This window comes from Lycorma delicatula, chromosome 3 (genome assembly GCF_047948215.1).
Source record: "Lycorma delicatula isolate Av1 chromosome 3, ASM4794821v1, whole genome shotgun sequence".
Taxonomy (NCBI): domain Eukaryota; kingdom Metazoa; phylum Arthropoda; class Insecta; order Hemiptera; family Fulgoridae; genus Lycorma; species Lycorma delicatula.
Window position 1 is genome coordinate 66889352 of NC_134457.1, and position 13743 is coordinate 66903094.

The 13743-nt window shown below is 29.0% G+C and overlaps 1 protein-coding gene across 1 annotated transcript in view; it reads left to right on the forward strand.

The window, feature by feature from the left end:
• Nucleotides 1-330: 330 nt before the first annotated feature.
• The window catches only part of LOC142320908 (limbic system-associated membrane protein-like), a 1137362-nt gene continuing 1123949 nt past the window's right edge, over nt 331-13743 (forward strand). The window contains exon 1 of the mRNA XM_075358890.1: nt 331-575. The gene's annotated coding sequence lies outside the window, so the exon portion shown is untranslated. The remainder of the gene's footprint in view (nt 576-13743) is intronic.

Genomic DNA, 13743 nt, shown 5'->3' on the forward strand with positions numbered 1-13743 from the left:
TAAATAAAGTATAACTTATTATTATTACAAAATAAAAATAATAATCGTGCGTTTCATATTATTTAATATTAGCGGACAGTATTACATACCGGTTGAGTCAGGTCAAATGACAAGCGCATGCTTTGTATTGTGGCGCACCTACCGGTACTTTTCACAACTGTAGCACCAGTACCAGGCGCTCAGTTGAGTTTTAACGACTGCCGGGTAATTTGTTAGTTTCCCGCGTTTGTTAATATTACAGATCGCCCTGATTCGACCGCACCTCTTTGTCGCGATATATAATAAAACGTTTGGTAATAATAATGATAATAATCTGTATATAAAAGTAATAAATATCTTTAAAAAAATACTTTTAAAAATAAATACAAAATTAACCATTACAAGTTTGTATTAGTATTAATAAATTAAATTATTTATATTTCATCTATTACGACTGTATTTTAAGTGTGTTTGAAGGATTATCTTTGGAAAACATAGTGCATGTATACATCTTAAATGTGTTGATATATTCTTGAATTAAACTTTATTTTTAAAAATTATCTTCAGAAATCAACATAATCATTGTTCACAGTTGCGTAAGTAATAAAACTTGTCGGCATATTGTTAAAAGTTATTGTTTTTAATAATTAATGTTAAGCTGTGATAAATAAAAAATAAGTCGTTTTTTTAAGCTATGTTATTAAACGTTACTATGTTACTATGTTAATTATTTACTGACGATATATTTTATTTCAAATAATTTAAGTATCATATCAGTGTTAAAGAGTATAAATAAGCAGTATTAATTACATGAAAGTTTATAAAAGAAAAAAAAAAATGGAAATATCAAATTTTGTTACGATAATTTTAACAAATTAAAACAACGTAATTGAATAATTTTAGTTAAATTTTAAAGCAGAATAGTTAGTGTATGTTCGAATGATAATATTTCTATTCGTTTACGATGTAAAAATGTAAATTTATTTTATAAAAAAAGTATGTATTTAAAATTAATAATGCCACCGTAAAATCAATTAATTTATTAATCCCAAAATTACTATCAATCAGAGTAAAATCAAACGTGGTAATGATGATCGATGTTATAAAGCTATTTTTTAAAAAGTTGTTTTTCATTATGTCTAAAAATTTATTAAAAATCAAGAGAAAGACTTCGGCAGTTCCTTTTTTTTATTAATATATTTATATTAATTATGTCTTTATATATAAACACATCTGCATCTAATATCGGAACATATCTTCATTAATTATTTAGTTTAGAAAAAAAAATTAATTTTCATGTTATGCATTATAGCATTAATTATCTGTGGACTATCCAAAATAAACAAAATGCACTATTAAAATAACCTAGATAGAAATAGTAAAGAATAGTTATTATTTTTTTTTAAAATTGTATAAGAAGAATAAACAGTTGTAAAACACAAGTTTCTCTGACTTCAGTCAGCGCCATTAACGGTATTTGTAAATGTCCGAATAAGAATTAAATTTGCCGGAACGTATAATGAAAAGAAATATCTAGAACTTGGTATTTCCAAAATCCATGATTCTTTATTTAAATTTGTAAAATTTTATCTTTCGTTTCCAAATTTTTATTTCTTATTGAAACATATTATCACATCCCCCTCTCCAAAAAAAAAAGAGTTGCGAAGCTAGAAATATAAGCGATTTTTTAATTTCAGATATTCATTCATATGCGTTTACATTATAAACTCATCTATAGCTAAAAATATTCATAAAAGATATTTGAATCTGGTATATATTTTATTTTGATTAATCAGTCTTTTAAGATTCTTTTATAAAATTAAAAAATGTGATACTTTCAAGATAATGAACACAATTTTTTTTCTTAGCATTAAAGTAAATTAACGTAAAAATACAACATACTTTAATAAATTAATTATTTTGGGTATTAATGTGGAATTTTATAACTCGGTTTGTATGAATACATCGCTTTCATTAGATCACTTCAGTGAATCTTAGTTAGTGATCTTATATAGGAAGCCTAAAGGTAAATTGCAGGAGGTTGGTCGGCTTAGAAATCTTCTCTTATATGCCTGCTGTAAATTAGGCTATCGTACAACTCCATTATAAGGAAAACTAAGCTGACCGAGAAACTTAATACACCTTTAGAATGCAACTGAAAACATATGTAAGAAACTAAGCAGCATCTCATCCATATGAAAACATATTGTAGTAATAGTTGTGTTATTTATATTTTTTTTCTTTTTACATTCTTCAAAGGAATTTTATTTTTGGTTTTGATAATTTTATGATAACTGCATATATTTACTTTAGACGCTTACATACTTTTGTTGCAAATCGCTTTGGGTGGAAACGATATTTTTAAAAATAACATCTTTTAAGAAATATTTTTTTCTTTTAAGTATAAACTTCTATCCGTTGAAAAGTTGAATATATTGTAATTTCTTTTTTGCTTTCCTATTGTATAGATTTTTTTATCTCGCTACTTTTTCCCACCTCTTTTACAACATTATGTACTGTATATGTTATTTAACAAAACAATATTAATTTCAAGAAAATTTAATTTTTTCTTTGAACATAATATAATTCTTAATTTAATATATACAAATATATATATATAGAATAATGTTTGTAAGATTAAAGAAGAAAAATTGTAGAAAATCCGGAAAAGAAATCACTCTTTCATCTTCAGAAAGCTGTTAAAGATACTTTTTAATGTGATTGCAATGCACGTCTGGTATTATAAAATTTTCATACATTTATAAATTCATTAAAACTATCGTTTTTTAGACAAAATATAGATAGTTTTATTTGAGTTGATTTTAATGTCTTTGTTCATATGATGTTAGATTAAATGCTGAAATGATGTTAATTAGCAGAGAGAATAAAATTCAATATGTTAATTGTTTTATAAAAAAAAACGAAAAATGAATTGTCGATTATTTATTATTGAAAACGTTTATATACAAATTTCTATCCGTTGAGAATTATGAAACGGTATTGTTTACTGTGTCGTATCATAATAAATTTAAAATTACATATTCATTGTCGATGAATAATTGTTTATATAATTATTTAATCACCATTCAAAATATGATTATAATTTTCGCATCGAAAAAATAAATGTTAACCCTATAGATTACTATGTTATCAAAAATTATTTGAAGTGAATAATTTAAAAGATGAATTAATTTGATTGAAGTAAATAATTAATTGTTTGATTTGTTAGTGTTTTCTCATAATTTAACCAACAAAAATAATATGTTATATTTTCATTTTTATAAAGTTTGGAATCGCAGGTTATTAAAATTTTCATCGGTATAGAATCTTTTTTCAATTACTGTTAGAATACAAACTTATTATATTTTCATTTTTACGTTATATGCGTGAGAAGACAATTTAATTTACAATTTAATTTATGATTAAAATCTTTGTTTGTTAACAAACTTGTATTTCAGTCTATGTTGTATATCCTTTCAACAATTAATATTTTCTAAAAAAAAAAAGAAAAAATAACATACTCGCGTAGAGATCTTAACACATATTATTACAATTTTTTAATTAAAACTTTCGCATTGTAGCTTTTCACACCATAAGATTATTTTCATTCATCCTACATAGCTTTTCTATTTTTAGCGTTTCATTTATTGTAAGAATTATGGGTAAGGTTTCACATATATATGTATTAAAGTGACATTCACTACACAGTAACAGACTTATGACTTACTCTTTGTTCCCACTCCTAGGTTCCTTCTCCCGTTTACTCTGGTTTCATATCCCAGTTCCACACATGGAAATGTTTTAATCGCCTTATGTCATCGCTGTTGTCCAATAGATTACTGCCAAATAATTTACATGTCCGTCTTTAATAGTCTAAAAATTACAGCTACTTCTATTACGAACGAATTATCTTTAGTGTTGTTTTCATATATTAGTACTGATGATTTTTTTATTTTTGTTTTTGTTTTTTTACCTGTGATTTGTTTCTGATGATGTGTTCAGTAGTGAACTTTAATTGAATAATTATAAAAGGGCTTTTTCTATATATGAGGTGTTGAACCTTTGTTTGCTTTAATGAGGGATTTCGTTAAAATATCTCATTAAATTATTAATTAAATGATTTAATTAGGGATTTGATCCCTCTTCACTTATCATTAATTAAATTTATGGTCCCGTATGGAGGTACTGATTGTAAATACTGACAGATACACAAAAATAAATAAATGAAAAAAAAAAAAATATTATGGAATATTTGTCGTTATAAAAAAGCAAAACTAATATTTTCTGTAAGGAATGTAATAGTTATGAGATAATCATGTTATTACTAACTGTTTTATAAAAAAAATAAATAAAAACAGTTGTTTGCAGCTTATACAAGCTTATTTTTATGCTTTAAGTGTTTTCTAGTCTATAATTGACCTCAGCACTAGAAATTAATCTTAATTTGAGTAAACTGTATTAACATAATTCTGTAATATTACACAGCGTAATACAACATTAAGATGCTGAGAAAATGTAAATACCCATTAGAAATCGACCAACTAATAATATTAATTATGTTAAATATCAACTAATATATTTTCACTAACGTAAAACCCCATCAAATTACATACTTTTACATGATAGTAAAAATATCGATACATTGATACAAAAAAAAAACGTATACGAATTTAAGAAAAAGAGGAATTCATCCATATAAGTTTTTTTAAGTACGTTTAGGTTCCTCTCTTTACCAAATGGATCGATTAATGACTTACAATTTTTTTAAATAAAAAAATAATTTTGTAACTTCTAATTTAGTTTTATGCGGAGAACGTATTTCTACGACGAATTTTAAAACGAAAAAATATTAATAGGATGTCTATAAAGTCGATCTGAAGAAATTCTCAATCTTTATTCGTACAAGGAAGTATTATAATCGCGAAAAATTTTGGTTTTCAGATTTCAACGGAAATATCCATTTTGACCATCCCTGAATCCATTTTCATTAGTTTCGGCATGACGTCTATACGTACGTATCTCATCGCATACTTCAAAAACGATTACCAGTAAAATGTTGAAATTTTGGATTTAGGATTGTTGTAATATCTAGTTGTGCACCTCCCATTTTTATTACAATCGTGTGAACCAAAAGTGTTCAAAAAAGCCCAAAATCCCCCCAAAAAAATTGGAGTTTTGATATATTCTTAACTGCGATCATCATTGAGAGCTTTTCAACGATGTATCATAAGTTATTTTCACTGGTTCCAGATTTATAGAAAAATAAAATTTTAATTAGATATATGGGGATCTTAGTGAAAGGCACATTGGTTCGAATCCGACTTCATCTCTTTTTTTTAATTTTTTTTTTTGAATGTAAATGTATTGATTTATTAATAATTATTAACTTTAAATTGTAAAAAAAATATACGATAAATAATTCAATAATAACAATAAAAAAAAAGAAAAATGAAAGAATATCAAAAGTTATTATGAAATAAAATTTGTTGTACTTTTCATTTAAAAAAAATGTGTATATGTAATTTAATAGGCGTACCAGGAAGTGTGTGTTGTCCACAACAGATTTTTTTTTCGTCGATAATGTTGCGTTGTACTGGATTATTATTGTGCAATGATACGTAGCCTGACATCATTCTGATACTCAAAATATTTTTACACGACTGTCCAGAAAGAATTGTAATATATATAGTATCAATTTATATATGTTTGTTCCACCGTAGTAGCTCAACGACTAAACCGATTTAGACGAATGACCGCGCGTTTTAATCCATACGTTGCCGGGAGTGTCATAGGATATATATATATATATATATATATATATATATATATATATATATATATATATATATATATATATATTGAAAGATAAACAAAAGATTACATGTAAAGATACTATATACAAAATTGTCTCCTGCACGCTCTTTAATTATCCTAAATTAAGGTGCGTTCAATTCAGAAAACTTTCTTAGAAAATTTACAGTGAATTTTTTTTTGTCGGTATGTACGTATGTACGCCCAAATTAAAAAAAAAATTTAATCACTTGAGAGCAACCGGTAACCGCCTAGAAGACGTTACTTCGGTCGGTCCCAAGTGATGTGGCTGAAGACTAGACCCCCCTTAGTGCAGCTTGAAGCTGACCTCCCGACGAGGTCCCTCTTGGATCATTGAGGCATCACGACATCCTCCCGGTTTTGCCATGGTGACTCTCCCCAAGAGGGCTACCCTTCCCTTCCCTATCACCTACTCTGGATCCGTGTATGCACCTCCACGCATACCCCCCCCCCCCCACTCCCCTGAATCGCACACCCACCTCACAAACCTCGAGGGTCCTCAATCCGTCATCAGAAGGGTCGTGATCCAACCATCTGCTGGACCCGAACATCCTCGGCTATGAGGCTGTCTTCCTGGCCCTGCAAGTGTCCACGATTCGAACCCCTGGCGACAGAATATTTTTCGCCAGTTCCCACCCAAATTTTATTTTTTTTCAAATTTACATTAGTGAAGTTTGACATCCACGCAGTATATTTTCATTAGAAACTGTACTCTAGTCAGTCGAAGATATTCATTGCCCTTCAGTGAGATGAGGTTTAGCACCTCGCTTATACGTATGGCAAGATTTATTTACCAACACAATTCAGTATACATACAACCAAGTCACTTAACATTACAAAATGGATGAAATACAATTATTTAATACATTAAATTTATTATATATATTTACAATAACACAGCTCTATTAGTAGGTCATACTACAACACATGTAGTACTGAGTTTGTACCATAAATGGTGTACTCTAACATATGTAGCACAGTAAAACAATATAATAACAGTACAATGTAATGTAGATACAAATAATAATAAAAGAACAGCAACATTAATAAACAATGCTAGATGCCTAGACCAGCCCAGACAGTAAATCTTATTACTCGCCAACAAGCACAATACAATTTATAAGAAACATAATATAACATTATAATACATCATAAAAAATCAATAAACAAGGTACAGTACAATACATAACATCTTCATTACAAAGTATAAAGTGTGAAGTCCTCGTGCCTGATTTGTACGCCCACACATAAGAGATTCTTAGAACACGCTCGATATTAATGTACTTAAATTGTTTCTCAAAATCTCTTCTCTTCTTTTTCTTGTTTTCATCAAGATGCACGTTTATCGTTTGCGAACATTTTTTTTCAAACGGCTATTCATAATTTAAATAAAATTAAAACTAACAATTTTAAATAAATTACCTTATACAAGAAATAAAATAAAGGAAAATGACACCATAAGGTAATAAATAATATTTTAATTTGGGCTTAATGAAATCAGCCAAAACTTTCCTTTTAGAAAAACTTAATTATCTTAAAAAGTTAAATACTTACAAACTCTTTAGAAATAATATGATTTGGTGTCACGACTTATTCAAATTGTTGCGTATGGTCGTTTACAATTAAACGTATTACAGAAGGTAAAATACTTGAAGAATTTTATCGTAAATTTGTTGTAAAATGATGTAACTTTAATCTATTATTTTTCTGAAATGTTCTTTCAGATATATTTAAATTTTTTTAACTCCTATAGTAGAACCTTGTAGTCACAGATTTTCACGAATTGAACCCGGCCCAACATGAATCTAGCCGAGGCGTGATGAAGATGGCGTGAGTGAAAAAAAATTTCTAACTTGTTTCACCAACCAACCGTCCTTCTTTCCTAATTCTTACAATTTTAGTCATTGTCAGCACATGCGACTCCCAACGGGGAGGAGAATGCATTGTATCCTCCAGCAACTGTGACCCACAAAAGACGCATTCCTGCTAGGCCAGAAGGCATTAGCACCGAAAGAACTTCAGCGGACGGTCTAAAGGGGAATCACGCCGGGAGAACGAAGCACGCATGCTAGTCTTTCAAGGTCATTCCTAGTAAAAGTTTTTTAATGGGATGAAACTCAATACACAACTTCGTCCATAAATAAATAAATAAATAAATAAACGAATTAAAATATAACCGCCAAATAAACAATTACCTGCCCGATAAAATGAATGACACAGTAGCAAGGGTCTTCTGTCCAGGCTCTGCGATTAGTAGGAAGATACATAAATCTCCCGTTAACGTGGCGTTCCCTTCCGTTCCGCGAATTTTCGTTGGTTTTTATCCTCAACTCACCAAATATCTCATTTTATTTCGTAAAGGCGTGTACGTATAACACGAAATGTGATTGAATTTTATCGGTTTGAAAATTTGATCAATATGGAACTGTAACTAAGCTCATTATCAAAAACTTTTTAAACTTTTTTTTTATGAGTAACGGAAATAGAAAATAAGGTTCTGTTTTTAAGCGTCCAATTTTAGGGGCCGGAAGGACATTTTGGTAAAATTTTATGCTCAAAGTCTTTGAATTGTATACTGTTTTATCTTACCAAAACTGCGTGTATCTCCATAAAATCATTATTAAAAATTAAATGTGAAATAAAATTTAGAAAGCTGACAAATATTGTCGTAACTCTAATAGCATTATGCAGCTGGAAAGAATGAACTCTTCCTTTAGCCCACTGTAAGCAAAAAAATGCCTCACATGTGATATCCGTTGTGACCTGGAAATGAGTAATTATATTGTTTATACGTGCACATTTTTCAGAAAAAAGCTTTTTTAATTCAACAAAAAATTATTAAACTAAATGAATGTTCTTGTTGAACATATACAGTTTTGGAATAATTGTATTTGAAATTTTATTAATAAAAAAAGCGTACTGAAGTTTTTCCTCACGATTATAATAGTGCTTGTCGATTAAACAGTTTTTTAAATTTTTTTTTATACCGCAAAAATTCAACTGAAATGATTTTTTCTGGTTATTTCTTTGATGTGTTTGAAGTTGAATGTTTTTAGAACTTCATTAATATAAAATAAATATTTTAAACTATACTTAAAAATAACGTGAATAAATCTTAAGATTTGTTAATTTCATGCAGTAGAATTATTTTTGAATTTAAGAACCATTGATTTCTTAGAACCGATTTTATTATTACCGACTACTAAAAAATTCCTAGAAAACTACAAAAATTGGTTCAGTAAACCTGGCTTCAATCGTTTAAATTTATTTTGAACATTATTCATTTTTAGGGTTATTCGCCCTGAGATGTTCACGGAGTAGCAGAGCCATCAGGTTATAACTAAGCTTGTTTGAATCTTACTCAAAACCGCTTTTATAAACCATTTATTTTATTTTCAATTTTTGTCATTTTAGGATCACGTTCCAATCTCCTTCAATTCTTTTTCTTTGCAGTTTTCTCTCTTTCCAGTTCCGTTTAAATCTTTCCGCATGTTGTTCTTTGTGTTCTTTAGATCAATTTTTTGTTGTTTTTGGAAATATTCTTACATCATAATTTTGTGTTTTAAACGTATCTCTATTTTTAATTTTTTATTGTTATATTGTTAAATTTTAAATATATATTTTTAAAATTTCTTTTAACTAGTTTTTCTTTTTCAATTGTTCTATAATAGAAGTAATAAAAAATTCTCTTATTTAAGCTTTCTTTTTCCTGTGTAGCATCCGGGAATTACCGTTCAGGTATTACTTCAGAGAATGATATGTATGAGTGTAAATGAAGTGTAGTCTTGTACAGTCTCAGTTCGACCATTTCGGAGATGTGTGGTTAATTGAAACCTAACCACCAAAGAACACCTATATCCACGACCTAATATTCAAACCAGTTTAAAAATAACTGCCTTTACTGGACTTGAACGCTATACTCTCGACTTCGAAATCAGCTGAATTGGGAAGACGCTTCACCACTAAACCAACCCGGTGGGTTTTTTTAGTTAACGTGGTTTAACTTATTCCGTCAAGGTAACCAAATAAAACAATCTTCTCTTTTCGTTATGTCATTTATTTTTTTCTATACTTTGTAGTTTATTCTGGATTTCGTTGTTACTTCTATGTTCAAATGTTTTTCTATTCTTTACGGTTCCTAACATTTTTTTAATTATTCTCCTTTCCCCCTTTTATATATTTTAGATATTTGTGTTCATGTTTAACCACTCACTCGCATAAAAACTCTCTGGTTTTATCACTAAGTTTTAATACTAAGTCCGCTTTTCAGGTTTTTTTGATAACCACACAAATATACGAGGGTAAGTCAATTGTTATCCGCAATGAGGTTATAAATTTTATTGCAATACAAATAGGAAACTTACATGTACATCATTTTTCAACATAGTCCCCTTGCATTTCAACGCACTTGGTCCATCGTTGCACAAGCTTCCTGATCCCTTCATAAAAGAAGGTTTTCGGTTGAGCTGCGAGCCAGGAATGCACCGCTTCTTTCACTGTTTCGTCCGAGGTAAATCGACGGGCATTTAATGCCTCTTTGAGTGGATCAAAATAATAGTAGTCAGAAGAGGCAAGATCAGAACTATACGGAGGATGAGCCAGTACTTCAAAGATGAGTTTCTGGAGCGTTTTAGCAGTATGGGCAGCAGTATTTGGACAGGCATTGTCATGCAACAACACAACACCTTTCGACAGCAGTCCTCGGTGTTTGCTTCGAATTGCAGGCTTCAGCTTGGCAGTAAGCATCTCACTGTAACGCGCACTGTTTATTGTCGTATCCCCTTTCCTCATATTGTTCCAGTACTGGGCCTTATGAGTCCCAAAAAACCGTAAGAGTCGGTTTTCCTACGGGTGGTTGGGTCTTGAACTTTTTTTTGCAGAGCGAATTTGGGCGAATTTACGCAACACGACAGTACTACCAACATAAACAAAAATATAACTAAATTGCGGATAATAATTGACTACCTTCGTAAATATATATATATTTTTTATTTTACCAAGTATTGAATGTTTTTTTTTCGTTACTGCAGTTGAGGCGGTGTTTTTCTTTGTTTTGCTGATATTAATGTAATTATTTTCGAGTAATGTCAAAAGAACTTTTCTTTCTTTGAATTTTTAGCTAAATCAAGAATTAATTCATTAATACACTAAAAAGTATATTAATTAAGTACAAAACCGTGTATAGAAAAATTGACTTTGTATTAAAACATTGTTAACTAACGAATTGGATTTTTTTTGTTGTAATTTTTATCAATGATAAATCGGTCATTTAAAAAAAAATTACTTCGAATATATTTTTATTAATTATTCTAAGTTACAGGTTAAAAAATTGAATTTAAACATTTTAATGGGATAAACATATTTTTTTTTAATAGTCTATCAATCTCAAAAATTAAGTTATTAAAGGATTTTTACTTTCCGTTATTGACTTTTAACCATACTTCTTTGGGTCAATTTTCTCAAAGTTTTGTAAATATTTTTATTAAACTTTTAATTTTTATTAGTATTTTTATTTATGAACACTTTATATTAAGCTCAGTTCTTGTGTAAATGTTATATACCATTTTTTTTAAATTTGTGATTTCCCGTTCCCCCTTGCCCAAAATCAAAAAAGCTATCTGTTAATTTATATCATATTTTTAATCCGAATTTCTTTTTATGTCTTCTAAAGTAAAGTAGTAGTGCAATTAGTCCAAAAAAAAAAAATAAATACTTTGCGGGAAATACTGGGGGGGATCTGATCAAAATTTAAAAATGTAGATTTTTTGGATTTTTTAACACGTTTTTAGTTTACTTAAACTTTTAATAATAATATTACAGTAAAATTTTATCATAATTTAACACCACTCCCTAAAAAGAAATCTTATGTAACCTTTTACTGGTCGTACATTTTTCATTGACATTTTTTATATTTCTTGTGTTCAACATAGTAACGCAGATAAATCAAACGATTTCTTGGGAAGTGAATTAGGGGTTAGGATGCAGAAAAGAGTAAAAATGTATTGAATTTTTTAAACTTTTTTCATGTATAATTTTTTTCCACTATATAGGAATAAATAACCAATGCCAGGAAAGTATTAGAACTTTGTTGTCATCTTTTTTCTTACTGTCCATTTAAAACATATTATTAAGATACGTGAAATTATTAGATTTTTTAAAATGAGGAAATCAGCCAATTCTATTAAATGTAAACTTTTAAAAATTCACGTCAGATTTGTTTTCATTTGCCTTAATGCTCATCTTCGGTGAATAGTGTTCTGTTTTTAACTCAGTTTTAACAAACATTTTTATTGCGGTTTATAATAAAAATATTCCTTAAAAATAATTTTTCCACAAAATAGCTACTAGAACTACAATGTTGATGACGCCATATTTTTATACCTAGCCAACATGTGGAAATAAATTATTAAATAATCCAAATATATCTTTCCTTAAGCCGCATTTGAATACAAAAACAAATTTGTTGATTTTATCATCACGAAACAACAAAACTAAAGGAAATCTTCAAATTATGTAAAAAAAAAAAACTAACAATGAAAGAAAGACTTGTTTAAGACACTAACTTCATCAATAAAACTAGTAGCTTTTACAATCATAACTTGCAAACTGCTCAAAATTATACCTTTTTAACCTGAATATCACACAGAACTCAACAATAAAACCACAAAAAGTACACGCAAGGAGGTATACTAAATAACAGAAAATCATTCAGACAATAACAGACAATACACATTATTTTTTGCAGTAACCTAACAGGTGTCTTACTAACATTATAAAATCGTTTGCATTAACGTCAGTTATTGCCAGAGTTATAACAGCAGAATCAATCATGGATGCAAAAAATTAAAGGAAGTACGACGAATTTTAAAAGTACTATATTATAACATTCGTTGGGCAAAAAAAGTTTACATATTTTCCAAAATTGTTCATTTTCATCGCCATTCATTGAGAATAATATAGCAAACGAAAAAAAAAGAAAAAAGAAACAGTATTAGAATGTTTCTAAAAGTTCAAGTTTTAATATTCAGCTCATCTGTACCATAAAGCAAACGCCGTCATTCTCCTATTGATTATCTTATTGTTCTTTTAATAATGAAGAGGAGAAAAACCGGGATAACGTTTTATAAATAACTATTTTTGTAATAGTGTTTCTTAGAATTTACTTCCTTGTTCTCTAGTTAAGGCTAGTACGTAATCATAGCAAATTCACAAGGATATAGAGTTTATATATGAAATTTTCCATTAACCCGTTGCCGTAGCAACAATAATATTTTTCCAGTACCTTATTATTAAGATAAGAAAAAAAAATTGTAATACTATATAATAAACTCTCTCTTTTACGATACGGCTAGACGTTTTACATTTCTCTGACCTTAATTCAGTCAGTAACCACCTTCTTTTATATAAATGTACACAGGACACATTAAATATATAAATTTAGCCCACCCAACCAGTCTAGCGATTAATAGACCAATTGCAAATCAGTTGTTTAACAGCTTATTTTCAAAGACAAAGTTTCTGAGGTTCAAATTCTGGTAAAAATTTAGTTTCTTTTATATGGATTTGAATACTAGACAGTAATACCTGTGTAACGCACCGGGTTGGTTTAGTGGTGAACTCGTCATCGCACATCAGCTGATTTCGAAGTCGAGAGTTCTAGGGTTCAAATCCTAGTAACGGCAGTTATTTTTATACAGGTTTGAATAGTAGATCGTGGATACCGGTGTTCTTTAGTAGTTGGGTTTCAATTAACCGCACATCTTAGGAACGGTTGATCTGAGACTGTACAAGATTACACTTCATTTAGATTCATACATATAATCATCATTCATCCTCTGAAGTAATACCTTACGTGGTTCCGGAGGCTAAACAGAAAAAATGGAGTAGATGCCGATGCACTTTGATAGTGGAGAGTTCAATTAACCATACACC